The 26,351-nt window shown below is 34.0% G+C and overlaps 1 pseudogene; it reads right to left on the reverse strand.

Moving 5' to 3' along the window:
• Nucleotides 1–3,097: 3,097 nt before the first annotated feature.
• The window catches only part of LOC143672746 (acyl-protein thioesterase 1-like), a 36,047-nt pseudogene continuing 12,793 nt past the window's right edge, over nt 3,098–26,351 (reverse strand).

Genomic DNA, 26,351 nt, shown 5'->3' on the forward strand with positions numbered 1-26,351 from the left:
ATGGTGTCTGGTGTATAAGCAGAAGATGGGTACATGCATGGAGCTTAAGGATTGTGTTTATCAGGGTATAAGGCAGGTGGCACAGAGGCTGAGGAACAGTGATAGCAGGGTGAGAATGTATCCTTGCATGAGGAGAGGTCCATTTTGCAGGTGTGGGAATGTGTAGGGGCAAGGCATGGGGTCACAGTTCACAGGGATTGTGGGACTTGGGACAGGGACAGGTGGTGTCAGGTGGTCAGAGTCCATTGTGGGTGCACATACTCAGGGACAGTTGAAGCATGGTTGTGTATGTGTTCAAGTTAGTGGCTATGTAGCACATATGTACATGTGAGCATCTGCCAGATGTGGGAGCAGGGTTCTTTTTCTGGGGGTAGGGGAAGGCTGCTCACATTTGGGGAAGGGGGCTGGGTTACAGGGATCAGGTAAGTGCATGAATGTCTGTATGCCTGGTGGTAGGGAGGATGTGGCTGTGTGCAAGTGTGGATGTGGGGGATGAGGCTCTGGTGTGGGATGGTCTGGGAGTGGGGCTGTGGTTCTGCATGCACAGTGCTCAGGGATAGTGGCAAGGGTTGCACCTGCATGGGATGGGGTAGGTGTTGCCTGGATATGCTGGTTAAAGCTTGTCCAGAGCTGGGAGACATGATGAGAGTGCCTATGTTCACATGAGTGGGTCTAGGAGATCTGTAAACTGATGTACACATGCAAGGAGCACGTGGGTTGCAGGGCAGGTTGTGTGATTGTATGGGCTGGGGGCAGGTATAGTCTAGGTATGAAAGTAGTGCCCAGAACCTTGATGCAATGATAACTGCTTGCAGGGGGCAGGGAGCAGGAGGTGGTTGTCACAGGGCTGGGCGTAAGTTGGTGCATCTCAGGAGGGGTGGGGTGAGAATGTGCACTTTCATGAGAGGTGGGTTGATCTGGGGCAGGCTTGCTTATGCTCAGGATGAGGGTATGAGGCAGGAATGCATAGTGGGAGGTCAGCGTGGGGGTGCTAGAGCATCTTCAGGGGATGTTGATGGGGTACAGGGGTGTGGGGTGAGTCATAGTGCAGGAATTGAGGTGACATGCTTGAGTGCAGCCATTCAAGGAATGAAACTTGGCTTACTTCCTCACTCCTGTCTCAATGTCTGTGTGCACCTGAAGGCTGAGACTTTCATTTGAAAAGGGTTAAGTTGGGCTGCTTGCACTAGCTGGTGGTATTTGGTTCTCTGCATCTCAGTAATTCTGCTTTTGCAACCAGAGCCTCTCTATGTGGTTTAGAAGACACTCCCCAGTCACTTACACCATGGAACCACATCCCAGTTGCCTTCCCATCCCTTCTCTAGTTGTTCTTTGGAGCAGGGGTGAACTGAACCTATCTTATTCTGCAATCTTTCCAGAACTCTCTAGTATATTAGGATTTTTATTGAAAGTTAGATTAAATTTTATTTCACATTGATAGAAACCATGAAAAATATTTACAATTTCCCATACTGCAGTAAAACTTTTCAATGGAATAAGATACTTTACCATAAATAAGATGTTAATTTATATAACTGAATATAACTGTTTATATTCTTCAAAGTAGAAGACAATGCATTTGTAAATGATTGTTTATAAATTTTAAACCCAGACATAAGCATATGGCTTAATTATTAGCATTATATACTGTACACTGCCAAATTATTTCCATTATTAATCAGTACCCATTTATACAGGTGCAATCACTTCATTGTTTTGATTAGTGGGAATACAGCACCAAAATTAACAATTCAAAAATACCAAGCATACACTTCAATTAAATATTAAACTGTGTGGTAATTATACCATGTGTATCAAGTTTTGACTAACCTTCATTACCCAGAAATTTGTTTTCAAATAATTTTTACAAGTAATCTGAAAATACTGATGACATAAAATTAAAAGATTGCTATTTTTATGCTTGCACAAAAACTAATTTAAAAATTCATTTGAGTAAAGTCAAAATTTCAAAGTTCATTGGCATATAAAATAAAGCAAAATTTTCTTAAAGATTCTAATTTTCCTTCATAGTTGATTTCAAAATGTACAAAATAAGAAAACTTAAACTCTATGCTGCAAGAAGAATCATCTTAGACAAAATTACCTTATAAATTACAATTTTTAAGCTCAAGTCTTAAATATTTCAGAACATACTAAAGTATGATCTAATCATCCTCCAGCTATTTACAGAAAGTTAAAATCACGGAAATATTCTGGTCTCTTGAACTAATGATTCTAATAAAATAAGTATAAATTTGGACTAAAATACAAGTTGAAAAAATAAGCGGTGCTAAAGTCTTAAGTGACGCCTGGTTTTGTTAAGTATTAATACATCATATGTACCATGTGACTGTGATTCAAATATCAAAGTATAACACTTATTGACACCGATGTCTGTGACAAGGAAGTAACATTTGTCTCCTCTGAAGGATAATAAAAGAAGAACACATCTTTTCTAGTGAAGAGAAAAGAATGTTAAATGAAAATTAATGATAGGAAAAAAGTTTGGACCTCCAAAATAAAAGGGTCATTAATTGAGGAGAGCAATAATATTACATTCATTAACACTTCAAAGTATTATCCCTATTAGGACTTATATGCCATCTCATCATTTTGTATTGTAATTATTATGTATAATGAATACTTATATAAAAATATGGCCATTGCATAGTGACTAGGAAATTTTGGAATAAATCCATAGTCAAAATCACAGCACACTTAAATCATTTATATCTTAGCTGCTCATTTATACCAAAACAAATTTTCATTAAGCATACTAATAATTTCCAAATGATGTAATAAATATTCTGGTTGCAGTATTTTATTATTTTTCTGAATTACATTTGGGAAAAAGGCAGCAACTTCACTTATTTTATTATTAGTATTGCTCTGGGATCACATTATACAAATACATATATAGAAACTTAAAAGAATGTCATTTCCCATGAGGAGACATTATTTAGTCTGTATCACTGGTATGTATTTGCAAAACATTCTAACACTGCAAACAATAAGTTTCAGGATTGGGCACATTTGAAAGTTTTTACTATACTACAAGGATGCTGGTGTCCTTCTACCCAAGGCCTCTTAGTGATTGTCAATCAACTGATGGTAGGACTTCATCAATGAATTGCTTGATAGCCATCATTTCCTGGTGATATGAAATGTGCATTAGGCCCTCATTGGTTCTGAAGGATACATTGGCTGGATTTACCAATGTTTTTAACTTTTCAACAGTAAGAGAACCAAACATTAGCGAAACTAAAGGATCACAATCTCCATGACATTGGAGGATAGACATATCTCTATTAGCAGCACTGATAAGACCGTATGGAAATGAAGCCAAAAATGGAAGCCAGCAATTTAAGTGCAACAATACCTGCCAGTTACTGTTGGGAAGTAAGAGCAGTATGTAAAGATAAAACTCCTCTCTGGGAAAAGCCTCCCCAAATAATCCTGTTAGAAGGAATTCCATTCTTCAACTCTCGGTCTATCAAAGTTTTGACTTTTTCTTGTGCCTGTTTGATTCCAGGTTCTTCCTCTTGTGAATCAGGTGAAAGTCCATTAATATCAAATCAGGAAGGCATACTCATATTCTTATTTAATGTAACAGGCATAACTGGCACATGCGGGTGTATATACTTGATATGTGAACTTATGATAGCTGCCAAGGATTCCTCTTCCCATTCATTCCCTGTGCCTCCCAATCCGTGAAGAAAAATAACTGCTGCTGTGGCCTTGAGGCAGGCACAGCAGTGGGCAATGGGGCTGCGAGGTTGCTGCCACATGTGCATGGCTTGGCAGCCACAGGTCAGAAGTGGAAGGGAGAAGAGATATATTAGTTTTTTAACATATGCTATATCATCTTTAGAATATATCTTCAAGGAAATACTTCCCTCATTTTCAAAGGCAAGTTTGATTTCCAGAGAAAACAGCAATTTCGTATATTCTGATAACAGTTAAAGAACCAGCCCCTTAACTACATTGGACAGTTTCCAGGTTTCTGTTTCTTTGCTTCAGGATATTACCTAATACAACCTGTTAAAGGGAAATCTTGTTCAAAGGCTTTTTATTTTGAAATCAGGATGAGTAAATTTGTCTTTTTTTTCTGTAATTTGATAGCTGAAAACATGAGAACATCCAATATAAGCCCAGAAACACTGTATCAAACCAAACGCCTATTAAGAATCATTAATTTGACTCTGCATTCACAAAAGACTGTTGATATGACAAAATAAAAAAGATGAAAATAAACAAGTGAAAGCTGCTATTAATGGTATAATTTGATTGGAAGGATTGGTGATGTTCCTCTTCTGTGCTTCATTGAGTGGAGTTCATGGTGAAGGGAAGTTAAAAGTACATGATCCGGGCAGGCCGCGGTGGCTCAGCGGGCAAGAGTGCTTGCCTGCTATGCCGGAGGACCCCGGTTCGATTCCCGGCCCCAGCCCATGTAAAAAACAAACAAAATATAATAAAACAAGAAAATGTTTAAAGATGTTTCCCTTCTTTCCTTCCATCCTTCCTTCCTTCTCTCTGTCTTTCCTTCCCTTCTTCCCTTTAAAAAAAAAAAAAAAAAAAGTACATGATCCATGGCTCTAGCTGAGGGTGTATAATAACATCTCACTCACTAAATTTATTTTTCAGAAACCTAAAAAAGCCAGATTGTTCCTATACCAGATAAGCCCTGAAATCAAAAGTATTAGTCTCTCCAAGAATATCAACCAGTTGCATACCCCTACCTTATGATGTCAATTCCTCTTTTCAACATGAAGAAGCCAGAATTGTCATTTCCCAATTATACATAAAAAGCAAGAAAGGGACCTATTAAGAGGGAGAAGTTGCAACATCCAGGAAAATGAGAGTTAGCAAATGAGTAGGACTATTGAATCATTATATTGATATTTCTTTTTATTTCCAGTGTATTAGAAGAGCTAGAAGGAAATACCTGAAATAGTGGAACTGTAATTAACACCATACTCTGAAATTTGTCCTATAAAAGGTTGTTAAAATGTATATTGAAATTTATCACTTTTCTAAAGTACATGGTCCAAATGGTCTAGAACCTAGTTTAAAGGGAGTAAATGGAGAGAACCTCAATTGACTCATATTTTTTTTGACTCATAGGTTTTTTGTGGAAATGAGAATGAAGTGAGTAGATTGGTTAAATTTGTTACATTTTTTTCAAGAAGTTCATCAAATTTGGGTCATATAAATACAATATTTATGCCAACATCAAAATATAAATCCCACTGAACACAACAAGAGAAGACTAACTTCTTTCTGGGAAAGGTGTTCTCAGAATCATTGATTGTCACAGTACAGTGACTTGATTCTTAGAGTATGAAGCATGCACATCTATTATGATGCTCTATCTGTGATATTCCATAAAATTCAGCATAATTTACATTGACCCCTTAGTTAGTAGTAATTTTTGTTATGAGACCAGCATTATACTCATGTCTATTTCATGGGGTGCAATCCTATATGTCAGTTACTAGTTCTCTGATAAATTTTCTTTGAAATACAAATAACTGAATAGTAGAAAGTCATTCAAAACATTATGGAATCATTAATTTGCTTATTATGCTCAGGGAAAGTCTTCATTGTTGGAAGTATATTTATTGTATTTGTATTGAGTTATGTTTCAAGAATATAAGTTTTTACTTCAAATTGTCTTTTATAAATTCGTTTCAAAGAACTCTAAAATAAATGAAATTAAAACTTAAACTGTATATATGCCATTTTTAAAACAATGGTATGAATTTCTTTGTTATTTTTTTCTATTGAATGTTGTGTTAGCTAGATTCAGTTGTCAACTTGGCCAGGTGAGCATACCTAATCTTGTTGCTGTGGATATGAGCCAATGGTATGTGAACCTCATCTGTTGCCAATTACATCTGCAGTCGGCTAGGAGGCGTGTCTGCTGCAATGAGTGATGTTTGACTTAATTGGCTGGTGCTTAAATGAGATCACAACGTAGAACAGCTAAGCAGCTCGGCATTCATCTCAGCACTAGCAGCTCAGCCCAGGCCTTTGGAGATGCAGAAAGAAGTCACCCCGGGGAAAGTTGTTGGAACCCAGGGGCCTGGAGAGAAGACCAGCGGAGACCATCTTGTGCCTTCCACATAAGAAAGAACCTCAGTGGAAAGTTAGCTGCCTTTCCTCTGAAGAACCAACAAAATAAATCCCCTTTTATTAAAAGCCAATCCGTCTCTGGTGTGTTGCATTCCAACAGATAGCAAACTAGACCAAATGTCTTCCAATGAAGTATTTATTCAAATTTTTGAATCATTTTCTTCAAACAAGTCAATTCAATTAAAGAAAAGAACTCTAGACTCAGGATTCATTTGTAATTTTTTATTTAATACCAGGCTTCTGAAATTGCATGCATTTGGTCTTAAAGTAAAGGAGAAAGAAAGTAAAAATGGTTCAGTGAGAAAATCTGAAAAATCACAGAAGGCATTTGACTCCTGAGAGTGAGTTAATTTCATTGCTCTAAGTACATTTAGTTCATTGAGTATATATTTAGTGGAGTTGGCCATTAGTTGGAGTTGATAAATCAATGGCAGAAGTGTCAACCAGAGAAATACAAATGAGTATATATTTAGTGGAGTTGGCTGTTAGTTGGAGTTGATAAATCAATGGCAGAAGTGTCAATCAGAGAAATACAAATGTAATCTAAGATGTAAAGAATGAATTAATTAGTTATTAAAAGCATTCCTTGCTTTCTCTTTAATTGTCTTTCAGTTTGATGTTCTCATTCCTATCAAATGATTTTAGAGACTCTTTACAGACTTTTGACAGTCAATAGTAATTTTCAAGTTTGGATAAATCTGATAGACTATTCTTCTTTCCTCACCAATAAATAACTTTATACATGATTCCCTAGGATGGCAAACTTTTAAGAAATGAGTGTTTTGTTCTTGTCACTGCATACTGTATTGCAAATTCATATATAAGTAAGTAGACACCACCATATATTGTGGTTTCAGTTTTAAAATAAACTGTTACCTTACCTTTTTCAAGTGATTTTCACAGATGATGTTTGATATACTGCACTATAATTGGGTGAAATCTTATTTATCCCATAGATATATTTAAATGCAATTATTAATTTAATACTTTTTAAAGCAAAGTATTGTTTAATCCAAAACTTCATTTTATTGATTTGAAGTAACAAGTAGGGCCTTAGCATATGAAGGGTTCAAAGCCCACCCCTCATTATGTCAACATGTCAAATTGTACATTTTTCTCAACTTTTACATTTTTAAGTCCTATGCATAATGAATCTATTACACATCCATTCACTTATTTTTAAGCACTAGTGAGGATAAAGGAGTTAATTTTTCTTAAATGATTGTTTTTCCCCTGTAAAACATATCACATTAATATTAAATTTTTCAATTTAGAAATCTCAAAAACCTTGAATTTAAAGCTTTTAAATTATTTCCAATTTGAATCAAGAAAGGCAAGTAAATTAATTAACTGTGAATCTTTTCATCTCTTCAATTAAAAGGTATTCAATGATTATATAGTAATGAAATATTTTTGTTATTCAGATATTGTTTGAAATAACATTTCATCCCTTGTTATTGTAAAATCTATGAAGGATGTATGGTATCATACACAAGTGGTACACATAAAAAACTGGTATGCTAGAGGGACCAGCATTTCCAGATCATCAGCTAGTTCCATCTCCTTACCCCTAATTATTGACATCCTTTCCAACATGAAAAAGTTAGAAAAGACATAGCCCAAATACCCCTAAAGAGTGGCAGAAAGATCAAAGGTGATGGTGGAGTTATATGGAGAAGGTAAGGTTTAACAAATGAGGATGATTGCTGAATAATTATATTGATATTTCTTTTATTCTCCAGTATCTTAGAGCAGTTAGAAGTAGAAACCTAAAATTGTGGAGTTGGAACCCATTCCAATCTCTGAAATCTGGTCTACAACTAATTGTTGTGCCATGCATTAAAATTTATTGTTGTTTTTGTATGCATGTTATTTTTCACAAAAAAGAACTACTGCTTTTTTATTTCTTTCCTTTGTATATATGCTATATTACAAAGTTAAAAAAAATTAAATTCTCAGTACTGAGTAACTTAAGAGATGTATGCAAAATTTTCAAGCCTTGCTTGTGGTGATTTGATGCTGTATATACCCCAGAAAAACATGTTCTTAAATCTAACCCATTTCTGTGGGCATGAACCCAGTTGAAGCACGACCTATTGATGAAGTTACTTTGGTTAAGGTGGGGCCCACCTCAATCAGGACGGATCTTAATCCTACCACAGGGTTCTTTATAAGCAGAGTAATATTTAGACAGAGAAAACCACAAGAAGCAAGGTGTTGGAAGTTGGCAGAACATGGAAGAGAAGGGAGAGACCAGGAGATACTACCATGTGCCTTCCAATATGACAGAGGAGCCAACAAGACAAGGATGACCACCAGAGAACCCCAGAATTCAGGTCTTTTGGAAGAAAATATTGCCTCAATGATGCTTTGATTTGGACTTTCTTTTAGCCTCAAAACCATTATCAAATAAATACCCACTGTTTAACCTGAAAAAAAAATTGGCATGTAAGAGCTGCTCAGTTTCACACATATTTATAACTGGCTAGGAGATTAAAATTCAGTATTATATAAAATTATCAAAGCAAAACATTATTGACATGCAGATGTATGCTGATTTGTTTTTATAAAACCTAAATCCTATATTGTTTTTAGAAATACTGGATAAATACTAACATGCCTCTTATATTTTCACTCGTTATCACCAGTACTATAGTTATGTAAAAGGAAGACTTGCACAGAAAAGTATCCAGAGTGATTCATTTTCCTCTGTTGCCATTGTCATATATCACAAATGAACTACAGAGGTTATATAGAACAATAAACTCTCTACTACAAATATATGGTGAATTTACAATTCTATTTGAACTTTCTCAGGGAAAATGTTCTTTTCTGCCCCTTTGTTCACTTCGGACAAATAAAACTCCCATTTTCCTCCAAATGACCAATTAAGGAAGTCTGTTTTCTTGTAAACGAGCAAACAAAAATATCAGTAGGTCACCAAAACATTAATTTACCAGCCCCAGCTGACTCAATTTGAGTACTCAAAAGTTGTAGTGGTGAAATCCCAGTGCCGAATTCAATAGGTACTGCCTTAGATCCAGAGGGAGTGTGCTTCCTTCCTGATTCACCACTTATTCATGAGTTCATAAATGATATTTAACTTTTCTTTCCTACGAGTCTTCATCTGCACAATGATGATAAGATAATATGAGCCCTCTCATGTAAAATTAACATACACATACATAGCAAATATATTTTATGATTCATATAAAGAGAGAACATGAGTTTTATATGGATAGATGATGTAGAGTGAAAAATTTATTTGATCTATTTCATTTGCATTATTTACACTATTTTTCATTGTATATTATATAATTGTACTTATTTAATTAAAATTATCTGAACATTTCAATCCCCAAGTAATTCCTTAACATTTTTTTACTATATATAGGGGGTCAGGGAGAAATGTATAACAATCCTTTGAATTGAGTTTGTTTTCAAATGAAATCTCCGGCTGTGTATGGAATAATTAGTAGATTACTTTAGGGCCAAGCTGATTATAAGGTCCTGCTGAGTGTTTGATATACTAATTAACTTTCATTGAGTGCTTCATATGCTTTAGATAGAGATACAAGTGTTTTATTTATTTACTAAATACTAAGCCCATGCAATGTCTATTATAGGAAAGCAGTCCAAATAATACTTGTATTTCTCAGATACAAAAGTTGTCTAATTTCTTTGAGAGAGCAAGAAGTAGAACCAAACATTGATTATATTAAGTAATACAGTGCCTGTGTTCCTGTAGGTCCTGATATAGAGCCACACCACATTTAATACATCACCAAAGGTTTGAGTTTAGCTTTTTTGTACTCTTCTAAGAACATTTTATAATATAGTGTTTAAACATAAATAAATAAGAATTAGCAATTGAAAGGTGCTTACACATAACCGAAGTTCATTGCATCAATCATATAGTTAGAAACCAGTCCATTTTTTTCTCACTGCATTTGTTGCACAAGAACTACTAAAAAGCAAAGCAAAAACATCAGCACTGTAGTTACTAAAGCAATCTGAGTTTGAAAACAAGTTTTGGTTTGATTTGCCCTTTCAGTTAAAACCAGCATCATTTATTTTATTAGACACCAATAGGTGTTAAAATAGAATTAATGCAAAAATGATTTGGAATTTTACTGAAGTAAAGTAAAGGCTTTATCTGTTTTCATGGTCCAGGGAAATACAGGAGGGAAGAATTTTCCACTGAAGATTATTTGCCATTAGATGAGCATAAATTCTTCTATAGATAGCATCACTTTTAATATAATGGCCATTCTTCATTTGCCAGGTTATTTGTTGCCAGTTCTAATCACTCTAAGTACATTCTCATTTCATGAGATTCCTGGAAGATGAAAAACTGAAAACTACATTTCATAGAATCCCATTCTCTATAGTTCATATTTATCATCCATTGTTCTAGTTTGCTAGCTGCTGGAATGCAACATACCAGAAACAAAATGACTTTTAAAAGGGGGAATTTAATTAGTTATTAGCTTTTATTTCTAAGGCCAAGAAAATGTCTCAACAAAACAAGTCTATAGAAATGTCCAATTTCAAGCATCTGGGGAAAGATACCTTAGTTCAAGAAGGCCAATGATTGTTTAACATTTCTCTCTCAGCTGGAAGTGTGCATGGCAAGCATGGCCGTTTCTGCTGGCTTTCTAGTGGCTCTACCAAAAAATGACTCTCTCTAAAATGTTACCTCTTTTAAAAGATTCAGGTAAGCAGCTCCACCTTCTGTAGGTGGAGACACACTTCCATGGAGATCATCTAATCAAAAGTTACTATCCACAATTGGGTGGGTTACATCTTCATGGAAACAATCAAAACACTCCCACCCAGCAATATTGAATGAGGATTAAAGGGCATGCCTTTTCTGGGGTCCACCACAGATTCAGACCTGTATGCCTATCAACTTGTGAAATTTAAGTGCTATTTGAGAGATTGGAGGAGAAGAAAATGAGTATTCTTTGAAGGAAGCAGATGTTTGGACAGCATCAATACTGCAGTATTAATGTTTTTGCTGTATTTATTGTGACTGTTTACAAATCATTTCATACCTGTAGGCTTCAGAATACAAGTGAACCAATACAAATTTGTTCCAAAAGCATTTCCATCTATTGTAATCATATTGATCTCCATTTGTTTGAGTTTCCTAAACTGCCCAGAATGCAATATATCAGAAGCATAATGACTTTTAAAAAGGGAATTTATTAAGTTGCAAGCTCGCAGTTCTAAGGTTAAGATAGCATCCAATCTTAGGTATTCAGGAAAAGATATCTTGGCTCAAGGCAGGCCAAAGGGTCCAGAACATCTCTGTCAGCTGGAAAGGCTTCTGGCTGGCATCTGATGGAGTCCTTGGCTTCTGGTTTCAAGCACCTTCCCCAGGGGCATTTTCTTTCTTCATCTCCTAATATCTGGGACTCATGTGGCTCTAAAGCTTTTTCTAAAATCATTCCCTCTTAAGGGACTCCAGTAAGTGACAGTATCTCCTTGGAAACCACCTAAACAAAAGGTCCCACCCACAATTGGGTGTGTCACATCTCCACGGAAACAACTTAATCAAAAGATCCCACCCAGCAGTACTGAAACAGGATTAAAGTACATGGCTTTTCTCAGGTTTGTAATAATTTCAAACCAGCACATTACTTATCTTTCTGCTTTCTCAGGTACCCATAGCAAGCTACCTGATCATATTTTCAGTCAACTTCAGGCATTAGGGAAATAAATTGAATGTTAAAATGTGTTCCAAGTATTGTCTGCATATTCTTTGCCAGTTTCCAGTCTCAGCCTATTCTATTGTGGTCAATGTGAACCTCTATTTCTAAGGGTTAATTTGTGAAAGTTCATTAATTGCATCCATTCCCTCTTCCCATGAGCAACTTCCGTGGATTTAATTCCAGAAATCACATATTTGTTCAGATTTTTTAAAGTACACTATATACCAGCAAAAAGTGGAGTATGTTTTTACAAAAAGGTGTATTTTATGTAATACAAAAATTGAGAATTCCCTTACTCATCAAATTCTTCCCCTCTTACCACTGCTTACCTAATGCAACTCAATTTCTCAGCATTTTGACATTAAATGTAGCCATGTGAATGAATCCTTGCCCATTAAGTATGTTTGGAAATGAATTCTGCCCTGTACAGACCTGGCCCATGAAAATAAATACATGTGTTCCACCATGCTTTTTCCATTAACCATGAGTGTATAGAACCCACAAGCACAACTACAATGTGAGACTTTTTTTTGACAAAGTTTCAAGAAAGAAAGCATCTGGTGTCTAGTATCACTGTTTGCAGAATCATCAGCCAGGGGTGTCACTAATCAGGAATACTTGTTCTGAGGTATAATATCAAGGAAAAAATGCTTTTTTTTATAGATGAAATTGCTGTTTTATTTCTCATTACCCTTTACAGATGCTAAAATTAACTGAAAGAATTCTTTAATCCTATGGCTTTTTCATGAAAAAGTTAATCTCAAATGTACAACAGAAGATATTGCTAAAATAACATGAAATAGAAAGATGAAAATTGTCATTATTAAAATTATTCATTTAGGGAAATTTGACGATGTTTTCCCCTCTTAAACTTTATTGCAAATTATGATATCAATATACTGCTCAAATAATCTCAATTTTGCTTAGATGTCTTTGAGCTTGTGCAAAGTTAATAGCAGGATATCTCTCTTGGTCTTTGCAAAAAGCAATATAATTGATTATTGACGAGATAATGTAACATAACTTCTGCTGATTTTCTTATTTTTCGTGGGGATTTTTAAACTAGAGAGAGCACACTTCAGTTTCAGTCCTGGCAATGTATAAATATTGCATTAATGTTATTAATTTACATGAGAAGTAGCAGATTGTATCTGATCTTTACATCCATTGGGTACTTTATACATGTTCACAGGATCAAAGGGTATCCTTTTATGTATTGAAGATCAGAGATCTACAACCTAAATTTATTCTTTCAAACACATTACAATAAAAAATTCAGTGCTTTTGAAAATTCACAGTTTTGTGCAACCATCACCATAATCCATTACTGAAGCTTTACAATCTACCCAAATATAAACTCTACAATTTAAGCACTAATTCTCTATTACCTAGCCACACTTTAACCTTATATTCTAGATTCTGTAAACTATATTCTAGATTCTGACTCTATGAGCTCACTGATTTGAATTATTTCATATCAGTGAGATTATACAATGTTTGTCTGTTTTTCTGTTTTATTTCACTGAACATTATATCTTCGAGGTCACCCATGTTGTTGCATGTATCATAATTTCAATTCTTTACATGGATAAATATTACTGCATTGTATATATATACATAACATTTTATTTAATAATTCATTGATTGATGAATTCTTGCATTGCTACCATCTTTTGGTGATTGTTAATAATATCACTATGAACACTGGTATGCTAATAGTCTCTGATTTCATACTTTTGAGAATATACTTAATAGTGGAATTGTTGAGTCACATGGTGGTTCACTCTGTGAGGAACTGCCAAACTCTTTTCCACAATGGCTGCGCCATTTTATATTGCAACCAACAAGGTTGCAAGGTTGCAAGGTTTAAATTGCAACCAACAAGGAATTTTAAATTGCATTCCTACTTTTCCATATCCTCTTCAACATGTAAATTAAAAAAAAGACTGTATCCATTCTAGTGTGCATGAAATGATAACACATTGGAGTGATGAAAATATTTTGATTTGTGTTTCCATTACAATTAATGTTGTTGAGCATTATGTTGCATGTTTTTAGACCTTTTATGTATCTTTGGAGACATTTCTATTCATATCATTTCCCCCTTTTTAAAATAAATTGTGTAAATGCATCACACTAACTAGGGCATTAATAACACGGTAGTATATCAGGTTGTGAATGCTGCCAGAAAATACTATACCAGAAATGGAATAGCTTTTAAAAAGGGAATTTAATGAGTTGCAAATTTACAGTTCTAAGGCTATAAATATGTCCAAACTAAGTGATCCAGAGAAATATATCTTGGCTCAAGGAAGGCTGATTGGAGAAGGCATCTGCTGGTCCTTGTTCCTGGTTCATTGCTTCCAGCTTCTGATGTGAGTAGTTTCCTCTCTAGCCATTTGTGGGCCTTAATTTAGTTCCTCCAGAACACAATTATGGGTTCTTTCTTGCTTCATTAGCATCTCATGGGAAGGCACAAGGTGACATCTGCTGGGCTTTGCCTGTGTCTAGGCATCTGTCCCTCTGCCAGCACTCAAAGTATCTCTTCAAACCTCTGTTTCTCTGTCAGCTCTGAAACAACTGTTCCCCAAGCACTTGCATCAGCTCTGAGCCCTCTAGAAAATGTTTCATCTTTAAAGAACTCCAGTAAACTGATCATAACTCACCTTGAAGGAGTGGAGTCACATCTCCATCTAATCAAATGCCAAATCCACAATTGGACATGTTACATCTCTGTGAAGAGTTTCCAGCCTACAGTGTTGAATCAGGATTAGAAGAAATGGCTGTCCCCAAAATTGGCTGAGGATTAAAACATGGCTTTCCTGTGATACATATTTTCAAACCAGCACAGGTTGTATATAGGAAGCCTGCATTTTATATGTTGTTTTTCTTTACCTACATTATTTTAATATTTTTAACAGCGATATCAATCTACTGGTATTCATTTTTTCATGGGAAAGGAAACCAATTCAAGATTTGCATTCAGAGTACTCTGAATGAGCATGAAGAGGGATCACAACTTATCATTCACATCCCACCCCTCTCCTCATATCTCTCCTGCAGATCTAATTTATGTGATAAACACTCTCCCTAGCATTCCTTTCTTTCTCTCAGTTTCTCAGGTGCTTTTCAGATAAGGCAGGTTGCCACACACCCCACACCCACACACACATGCACACATACATATTTGGATTATGATGAGAATCTTCAAAAGACAATGTTTTGGAATTGCTCAAGTTGGGATATGAACATCCTGAGAACTTAAGGCATTCTGAACATGAGACTCTCTTCAATCCTGCAATGTCTTTTTACATACTAATTCCCCCAAATTTCTTTGTTCTAGTAGACTTAAGTCTCATTACAGTAATGTTTTAATATAGGGGATGACTCCTGGCCTGACTCAGGGAACTCAGTAAATTGCTGCTCAGTTTATCTCAACTCTCCAGGGCTGGCACTTTGCATTCTTGATTATGATGATGATGATGATGATAATGATGATAAACAATGATGATGACAGTGATCTTAATTGAGGTGAAATTCACAGAATCTAAAATTAACTATTGTAAAGGGGACGATTCAGTGACAATTTTTACATTCAGAATGTTCTGTAACACCGTGTCTAGTATGTTCTAAAATAGTTTCACCACTCCAAAAGTAAACCCCAAACTATAAAGCATTCCATTCTCAATTTCCTGCTATAGTCCCTGGAAACTATTGATCTGCTTTCTGGTCTCTATGGATTTATCTATTCTGAATATGTGACATAAAAGGACTCATACTATTTGTAAACATTTGTTTCTGGGGACTTTCACTTAATATAAGGTTGTCATGGTTAATCTATATTGTAACATGAATAAGCACTTCATTCCTTTTTTAAAAATTTTCTTTTCATTCCTTTTTATGTATGAATTATATCCTAATGTATGTATACATCGCATTTTTGTTTATGAATTTATTCATTAGTAGATGTTTTGGGTTTCTATATTTTACCATTGTGAGTCATATTGATATGAACATCCATGTATACATATTTAAGTATGTTTCTTCAAATCTTATTTTAGGTGTGGATTGCTGTATCATACATTAATAGTTGGTTTAAAAATTGTTTTCCACAACAGCTGTACAATTTTACATTTCCATCAGAAGTGTATAAAGGTTAAATTTTCTCCAAATTCTTTTCCATACATTTTATTTTCCATTTTTAAAAACTAACACTGATGCTAATGGGTATGAAGTGGCATATCATTGTAGTTTTGAGTTGCATTTAACTAATGAGTACTTGATATTACTGTGCACCTTCCTGAGTGCTACTTAGTCATATGAATTTTTTTTGAAAGAAGTTATACCCAAATATTTTGCCTCTTTTATTATTGGCTCATTTGTCATTTTATTTGCTGAATTATATGAGTTTTTTCACATTCTTCATATTAATCCTTATCAAATATAAGATCTGAAATGACTTTCTCCTGTAGGATGCTGTCTACTGACTTGATAGTATCTTTGATTGATGAAAGTTTTAAATTTTGAATTATATCCATGATATCTATGTTTTATTTCATTTCTATTGTAAAGCTAAGATCATCAAGATTTACCCCTATATATTCTACTTAAAGGGTTTTATTTTAGTTCATAATGATGGACCATTTATCTACTTTTGAGTTTAATTTTGCATGGTATGTATTAGGAGTCCAACTTCATTCACTTGTCTGTTGATATCCAGTATTACAGTATCATTTGTTGGAGAGATTTCTCTTTCCATATTGAGTGGCCTTGGCAGGCTTGTGAAGATTCAACTAGCCTTGATGTGATGATTTATTCCTAGGAACTCAATTTCTAATCCATTAGTTCATATAGCTATGCATAGGCAAATATAAAATGGTTTGATTAATGTAACTTTGTAGAAAACATTGAAATCTGTATTGGTGAATAATCTCACTTTGTATTTTTATATCAAAGTGGATTTGGCCATTCACATGAATTTAGTGATGACAATTATGATGGGCTTTTCTGTTAATGCTAAAAGGCTATTGGTTTTTAAATTATTTTTATTACAGCAGTTGCAAGTTTACAGAGAAAATTTCTGCAGAAGTTAAATAATTCACATATACCATCCCACAGTTTTCCCTGTTATTAACATTTTGCATTACCATGAGACTTTGTTACAATGGTGAACATTATTATTAAAATTATACTATATTGGCTTTAGTTCATAGCTTACCTTAACTTTTACTCCTGGGAAGACACAGTTCTATGTTTGTTTTTCAACTTTTATCTGGTAATACTTATACAACCTAAAATTAATCATTTTAAACACTTTCAGGTTTACAATTCATTGATATTAAATATATTCAAAGTGTTGTGCTACCATCATGACCATTCATGACCAAAGCTTTTTCCAACACCCCTAACAAAAACACTGTACCAATTAACATTTACTCTCCATTCTTCACAACCACTACTGCCCTTAGTCTCCTGTATTCTAATTCTGACTTAATAAATTTGCATATTCCAATTAGGTGAATATATATGAAACCATACAATATTTGAAGATTTGTGTCTACTTTATTTCCCACAACATGGTGTCAAAAATGTTCACCCATGTTGTAGAATATATCTGATTTTCCTTTTGATTTATGGCTAAATAATATTCTATGTGTACACTATATTTTGTATTCATTCTTCTTTGGTGGATGCTTGGCTTGTTTCCAGTTTTGGAGTATTGGATACTGTAAATTGACATTTTCTTTTGGTGTAACTTATTGCAAATATATAGAAAGACAACAAATTTGCATTGATTTTATATTCTTTGCTGAAGTAGTTTTATTAGAGTAACAGATTTGATAGCTGACAAGAGTGTTCTAGATATAAGACTGCATGAGTGCAGCTAGTTTGACTTCACACTTTACAATGTGAATGTCATTCATTTCTTTTTTATGCTTAATTTCTCCTTGCTAGAACTTTTGTTAATATGATGAATACAAGCTGTGAAACCTGGTCTCCTCATCATTTTCTTGATTTTAGAGGAAAAGCTTTCACACTTTCACCATTGAGTAAAGCCCTGTGGGCTTTACATTTATGGCCTTTCTCAAACCAAGGAGTAACAATGGTGTTCTTATATTATAAAGTGTTTTTATCATAAAAGCAGTTAGATTTTTCCCAAATGACTTTCTGCTACAATTTTATTGATCATTTGTTTTTAGGATTTCCCCCTTTCTTCTATTAATGTGGTGAATTACATTATTTTCTTATGTGGAATCATCCTCAAATGCCTGTGATAGAAACCATTTAATCATGTTATATATTCTTTTCTGTATGCTGCTTAATTTAGCTTGCAAGTAGTTTTGAATATTTTTGCATCTATATTCACAAGGGACATCGGTCTGTACTTTTCTTTTTTATACTGCATTGTTCCACTTTGGTATCAATGCAATAATAGACTCATAGAATTAGTTAGGATGAATTTTCTACTACTCAGGTTATTGCAACAGTTTGATTAGGAATGGTGTTTGTTCTTATTGTATGAATTCACCATCTAAGTCATCTGGTTCTGGATTTTTGCTTGTTGGGATGTTTTATAATGTGATTTTATTGATATATATTATATATTCACAAACCATATAATCATCCACAGTGTACAATCAATGGTTCACAGTATCATCATATAGCTGTGCTTTCATCATCACAATCAAGTTTTGAACATTTTTTATTACTCCAAAAAACATGAAAATAAAAGCAAAAGAGAGCACACAAACATCCCATACCCCCATACCCCCAATTCTTCATTTCTTTTTTTCTCTTTATTTCCTTATACATCTGTCTATACATTAGATAAACTGAGGGTCAGTCACAATGTTTGAAATTTTATTTTGGTTAAATTCCTTCCATTTTTCACCAAGAAGGCTTTTTCAATCCCATGATACCAGGGACAAGCTAATTTCCATCATGTCCCACATTGTCATGGAGAGTTACTCCCTCGGGAGTCATGTCCTCCATAAGGGAGTGCAAAGATTTCACCTGCAGTGTTGGAGTTCTTTGCTATGATCTCAGCCCTTCCAACCATTCAAGGCTGTTGTACAATATGTGTCCAGTTGTGGCTGTCCCCCAAACAGTTTTTACAGATAGTTACTGGCTATTTACTAGGTGCTGTAGAGGATAACATAAACTCCACACCTTCCTATGCCATCTTGCCCTGACCCTGTTGAAATATTTTTGATTACTGATAAAATCGACTTACTTGTTAGAAGTCATTTCAGATTTTCTCTTTATTATTAGGTCATTTTTAGCAGTTTATATGTTTCTAGGAATTTATCCATCTATTTTAGATTATCCAATTTTTTGATCTATGATTGTGCATAGACTTCTCTTGTATTCCAACTTGTTTCAGTTAAATCATGTTATATCTCCTCTTTCATTTTTGATACATGTAACTGAGGGTTTTTATTTTTTATTCCACACAGCTAAGTATATGTAAATTTTTAATTTTTCAAGGAAACAGTTTGGTATGGTTGATATTATTTATTAAATTTATTATATATTTCATTTAACTCAACTCTAATTTCTTATACTCTTTATTCTGTGAGTTTCATGTTTAGTTTGCTCTTTTATTGTACTTCTTAAGTATACAGCTATCATATTAATTTTATATATTTTTCTATAATGTACACATTTAAACCTATACTCATGTATGTGAGAACAGCTTTAAATTCAATCCATAAGTTTTGGAATATTGTATTTTAATTTTCATTTTCATCAAAATACTTCCTAAGTTCTCTTATATACTTCTCTTTGACTCATTCATTCAAAATGTATGTTAATTTTCTAATTTTTATATGGTATCAATGTAAAGTTTCATTTCATCGTGTTATAAATAATACCTTTGTGAGTGAATATTTTTTTAAAGTAGAGACAATTTTGACCTGACAAATGGTGTGTCCTAGATAATATTCTGCATGCATAAGTGAAGAATGTGTACTCTTCTGTTGCCAGATGGATTGTCCTGTTTTTGTAGTTAGTTTATAGTGTTGTTTATATTCTTTTTTACTTTTTGATATTTTATACAGTTTTATGCAATGATGAATATATAAAATTGAGTTCTCCAGATTTTATTATAGACATGTATTTTTGCTTTGAATATGAAGTAATATTTTTCTTTTTTCATATATTTTAATTTTGTGGCTTTGTTTTTGGGGTATGTATGTTTCTAATTATTATGTCTTCTTGATGGCTTTGCCCTTTGTTAAACTATGTACTTCCTTGTCTCCCATAGCAGGCAGTTTTTGATGTATCATCTATTTTTCTTGTATAAGTACAGCCTTGCCAGTTCACTTTGATTACATTTTAATGTTATTTTATGAGATATATGCACACACCATAATATCCATGAGAAGTATACAATCAGTGGTCTACAGAATCATCACATTGCTGTGCATTCATCACTGTGATCACTTTTAGGACATTTTCATTATTCCAGAAAAAGAAATAAAAAGAAAAAATAAGCCCCAAAGATCCCATTCCTCTTAACCCTACCCCCATGTTGACCACTAGTATTGCACTCTACCAAATTTGAAGACTTACAATAGAGGTAAGTTAATCAAGAAAGTGTAGTATTTTAGAGATAGATGAATAGATCAGTGGAACAGGACAAACTATCCAGAAGTAGATCCATACAAACAGGGGCAACTGATTTTTTTTTATGCTATGTCATTGTGCAGTCATCAACAAATATCAGGGTTAACACATTACAGTTCAGCAACTTCTGATTTTATCTTCTGGTTCTTCTAGAACAGCAGGCACTAAAAGTAAGTATCTATATAAAAGTCAGTAGTCACAGTTATTTGTTAAATCATAATTTCTCAGTTGCACCTCCTCCCTATCATTTCAATATTCAGGGATATTTGGAAAATGACCACATTAACTGGTTCATGTGGCAAAGGGTGCTGATCTTATGTGGTGGAGTAATGAAACTGTTTGATGCTCTGGGAGCAATTGGTCTCTCTAGGTTTCAGGGCTTATCTGGCATAGGAAAAATTGGAGACCTTAATTTTCTTAAAAAAAAAAACCTTACCATGAAACCTTTTATAGAGACGTAGATAGAGCCCAGGATACCATTTAGGGTTTTCAGGAATACTTTTGCTTGAGGCTTGGCATACTATAGTTGTTTGCAATATCTTGCTAAAGCTTGCCTAAGAATAACCTCCAGAATGTCTCTTTAGCTCGATTTGTTGAAATTTTTTAGCTACTGAAATTTTATTTTGTTCCATTTCTTTTCCTCCTTTTGGTCAAGAACACATTCTCAATCCCATGTTGCCTGTGCCAGGCTCATTCCTGGAAGTCTTGGTCCACATTGCCAGGGAGTCTTACATACCTGGGAGTCATATTCCATGTGCAGGAAGGGTATTATTTTTATTTACAGATTTGGCTGAAATAGAGGCCACATCTGGGCAACAGAAAGCTCTCTGAGGTGACTCTTAGGCATAATTAGAAGAGGTCTAGTTTCACCATTATGGAAATAAAATTCATAAGGCAGAGCCTCAAGATCAAGTTCTTGGCTGATTAAATTTGGAATCACTAATGTTTAAGAGAATATTAGGAATTCCTCAAGTGGGAGTTGTATAGTTCCAATTTTTTCTTCAGTCCTTCAAGGGACTTTGTAAATACTTTTTTTTTTCTGCCAACAATTCTCTGGAATATATCCAATTATTACATTAACCTGTAGAAGATAACATGACCTCATTCCCTATTCTAGGTTCCATGCAATCACGTTGTTTAAGCAAACAGGCCAGAAAGATTAAATAAGATAGTGTGTGTGCTAGTTTGAAAGGATGTGGACCCTAGAAAAGCCGTTTTAATCTAAATCCCATTTCATAAAGACAGAATAATCCTTATTCAATACTGTATGTTTGAAACTGTAATCAGATCATCTCCCTGGAGGTGTGATTTAATCAAGAGTGGTTGTTAAACTGGATTAGGTGATGACATGTCTCACCCATTTGGGTGGGTCTTGATAAGTTTCTGGAGTCCTATAAAAGAAGAAATATTTTGGAGAAAAAGAGATTCGAGAGAGCAAGCAGAATGACATAGCCACAAGAAGCAGAGTCCACCAGCCAGCCTTTGGAGATGAAGAAGGAACATGCCTCCTGGGGAGCTTCATGAAACAGGAAGCCAGGAGAGAAAGCTAGCAGATGACTGCTCACGTGCCCTTCCAGATGAGAGAGGAACCCTGACCATGTTCATCAATGTGCCTTTCCAGATGAAAGAGAAACTCTGACTGTGTTTGCCATGTGCCCTTCTACTTGAGAAAGAAACCCAGAACTTCATCAACTTTCTTGAACCAAAGTATCTTTACCTGGATGCCTTTGGACATTTCTGTAGACTTGTTTTAATTGGAACATTTTCTCTGCCTTAGAACTGTAAACTAGCAATTATTAAATTACCTTTTTAAAAAGCCATTCTCTTTCTGGTATATTCCATTCCAGCAGGTAACAAACTAGAATTACGTGCTATAGAAAATTTAAATTTTAGACTAAATAAACACCTTTTCCTTTAGTCTCATAAAGATGTCAGTTTTTAAATACAAACACCATTTTGATTATTTTTAACATGCGATGACATATTCCATCCTTTCATTTTCAAAGTTTTTATGTGTTTAGATTTAAAGTGAATGTGTTGTATACAGAATATTGTTGGATTGGCTTTACTATCCCTACTTCCAATCTCAACATTTTAATTTGAGAGGCAATTCATTTCTAGGTAAAATTATTGCTTCCATATTATGAAGGATCTGCCATTTTAATATGTTTTTCACATTATGTTTCTTCCTAAATTCCTCCATTGCTTCCTTATCTTTTTTTGGTGCATGATCTGGGAATTAAATCTCTTAATTTTAATTTATGTTTTCCATTGTGTCATTTTGATTCTTTTCTTACTTCCTTGCTATGTACTCTTAGAGTAATTTTATTAGTGCTTTTCCTGGGAATTGTTAAACTCTTATACTTACAATAATTTCACTTAAATTAATATCAACTTAGGCTCAATAATATTGTATGCAAAAATGTCTCTACTGTTGAGTTGTGCACTTACCCTTTCTGCTGTTTCTGTCACAAATTATATTATATACATTGTGTTCTCATTAACATAAGTGTGTAATTATTTTTAGGATGCAAATTCAAATTATAGAGAAAATAAAAGAGGATTTAAAAATGTGTGTAATAGTGCTAGTTTATATACTTATTAATGTAGTTATTTTTGCCAATTTTCTTTACTTTCTCATATGCCTTTAAGTTACACTTTAGTGTCTGCTCATTTCTACCTAAAGGATGTTCATTTCAGTTTCTTTTTAAAAATATTTTTATTGATGAATCAGTATACAAATAAAAACATTTTAAACATACAAACAGTCCATACATGGTTTATAATACGTGGCTCACAATAACAGCATTTAGTTGTATATTCATCACCATGATCATTTTTAGAACACTGTATCACCTCAGAAAATAAAATAAAGGAAAGAAAAAATTCATACATACCATACTCCTTACCCTTTCCTCTCATTGACCACCAGTATTTCCAACTATGCAGTGTACTTTAACCTTTGTTCCCCCATTATGTGTTTATTTTTATCCATATTTTTACTCATCTGTCCATGCCCTAGATAAAGGGAACATCAGCCACAAGGTTTTTCAAAATCTTACAGTTACATTGTAAATGTTATATCTTCATGCAATCTTCTTCAAGAAACATGGAAATAGAAGTAGAGTTTCTATAATTATCTTCAAATAAACAGAACTAGAATTTCTATAATTGATTCCTTGTGACTGCTATAAATTTTATTGAGGCTTCATTATTTCCAATATTGTTATTCTATCTGATATATTAACCAGCAGCTTTCATTCTGGGTCTGTTTTTTTTTAGATGTTTATGAGAGTGTATCATTGTTGCTGTCTACTTGGAATTGCTTTATTTGCCATTTACATCAGGAGCACTGTCCTTTCTGGAGAATATTCAAGTAATTTGTAGGAGTACTTTGACTTTTACATAAGCTGATCATTTATTAATTACTGGCCATTTAAGTTGTGTCTTTCAGATTGATGAAACATGAGCAGAAATTAGTGTTTGAAATGGAAATTAACTTTGTAAAATCATCTCATATTTAAATTGAGATTTCAGCTAACAAGAGAACTTTATAATTTTGTTGTGAATACTTCAAAATATAAATCCTTTATAACAAAACTAAATATCAAATATTACAAATTTTATGGCTTTTTCATACATGTACTTGAATTGAAAATTCTCCTGAAAAAAAACCAGTTCAATAGGATTTATCTGATTCTTTTAAAATGTTCTTATTCTATTCAATCTCTCTATTTCTACTCCTGGTTGTCTGTCCTAATAATGTAACATAAATGTTTTCAAATTCCTTGCTTAAGGTTTTCTGTGAAATAGTATTAAATATAGAAAAAATGTGACAATTTACAAACAAAATCAACAGTGTGGGAAAATTACTGCATATCCTTATGATTAAATATTACAAAGATCTTGAAATACACTGTTCAATGTCATTTCAGGACAAAGGTGTATTAGTTAGGGTTTTCTAAAGAAGCAGAATCAACAGGGAATACTTGCAAATATAAAATTTATGTAAGTGTCTCACATGACTGCAGGAACACAGAGTCTAAAATCCACAGGGCAGGATGTTATACCAATGATTCCGACGGAGGGTCTGGATGAACTCCACAGGAGAGGATCACCAGATGAGACAGGAAGAGTCTGTTTCTTTTGAACCCTCCTTAAAAATCTTTCACTGATCAGATTAAGCATTACTTATTGCAGAAGACTCTCCCCTTCAGCTGATTACAAATATAATCATCTGTGAATGTAGCTAACATGATCATGATTTAATTCTATGAAATATCCTCATCACAACAAACAGGACAGCACCCACCCAACCAGGCAAACAGGCACCAACACCTGGACAAGTTGACACATGAACCCAACTCTGACAAAAGATAATCCTTTTGATCTAATGTTATGTAGTAAAAACTGAAAGTCTTATTGTAATTTAGTTAGAAATATATACAGCTTGACACACAAATATAATGAAAGGATGTTGCATTAAAATATCATAAATTACTTAAAAAATACTAGTATTAGGTGATGATGTAATTCTATTCCTATTCCTAATAAACCTTTATTTCCAAAATTTTCTAACTTAATTGCAAACTATTGTACCCAGAAAATATTTTTTTGTTTGAAAATATATAATATGTGATGTCTAAATTCTAAAATGTGTTTCTTTTGGGTACTTTTCTTTTCATAGTTTATCTTGTACACAGTTGTGATATCATATTCATAAGTACTTGGAGGTTTTAAAATGAAATTTATTGACTGGTTTTCTGATTACATCCATATTATCTGTCATCATATACAAAATATGGTGCAGTTTCAATGACCACAAATAAGTCTTTTTGTAGTCTTCTCTACAGTCTCACCCCAGACCAAACAACCCCTGATTTGCTCTGTCATTGTGCATTTTATTTTATTTTTCATTTTTGCCTGTGAAAGAATTTCACATACATGGAATTAATTACAAAATGTGTATTTCTTCTGTCCCTGACTTCTCCTATCAGGCACTCAGATTTTGAGTTTCATATATGTGATTTCATGTATCAGGCTGTTCCTTTTACTGGTAAAAGTATAGTTTATCTACTCATTTATTTAACATTTTTGTTGAATCCCTTGAACTAGCAGCAGGACTCACCCCCAAAGAAGAAATAGGGGAAAGACTCAGCTTGACTTTCCCAATTCACCCACAATGAAACCTGCTGAGATTCTGAGAAAAAGGCACTAAATTCTGAGTGTTCAGTTCTGAAGAATGTATTAGGGGAATTTACAGAGAACTAGCTACCTGGAGATGAATAGCAAGATGGCAGGAAGTTTACTTGGAGATGTCCACACCAATGGTATTAACTCCTTAGATTATATAGGGCTAGAGACAAAGGTGTGCATATTTTTGGAAAGCATCTGGGTACCAAAACAAGCTGCACTCTGCCAGAAGCACTCAAGGTTATAGCAGTTAAAATTTGGTAAGTTTTCTGGGAGCTATGGGGAGAGATATCTATGGGTATGCAGTTGACAGGGCCATGGTCAATCTTCATAGATATAGTGGATGCTATATGCTTTCATACAAATAGTGTGTAAAGGTTTTGCCTTCATATTTCACTTAAAAGTAATTTTTTACTTCTTGCAAACTCATATATATTTTTCTCTAATTGTATATATTTTTATTTATTTCTTATGCAGTTTTATTATCAGACTTTATACAAATCTCCAAAATGTATACAATCCTTGGCTCACAGTATCTTCACATAGTTGTCCATGCATCCTCATGATCAATTCTGAATATTTTAATTACATGATAAAATAAATGAAAAGAAAACCCAAATCCTTCCATACACTTTATCCATCCCTGTTTTTGGTGTTCTATATTTGTTAGTGTTAGTG

Source organism: Tamandua tetradactyla (assembly GCF_023851605.1).
Source record: "Tamandua tetradactyla isolate mTamTet1 chromosome 15 unlocalized genomic scaffold, mTamTet1.pri SUPER_15_unloc_1, whole genome shotgun sequence".
Taxonomy (NCBI): Eukaryota; Metazoa; Chordata; class Mammalia; order Pilosa; family Myrmecophagidae; genus Tamandua; species Tamandua tetradactyla.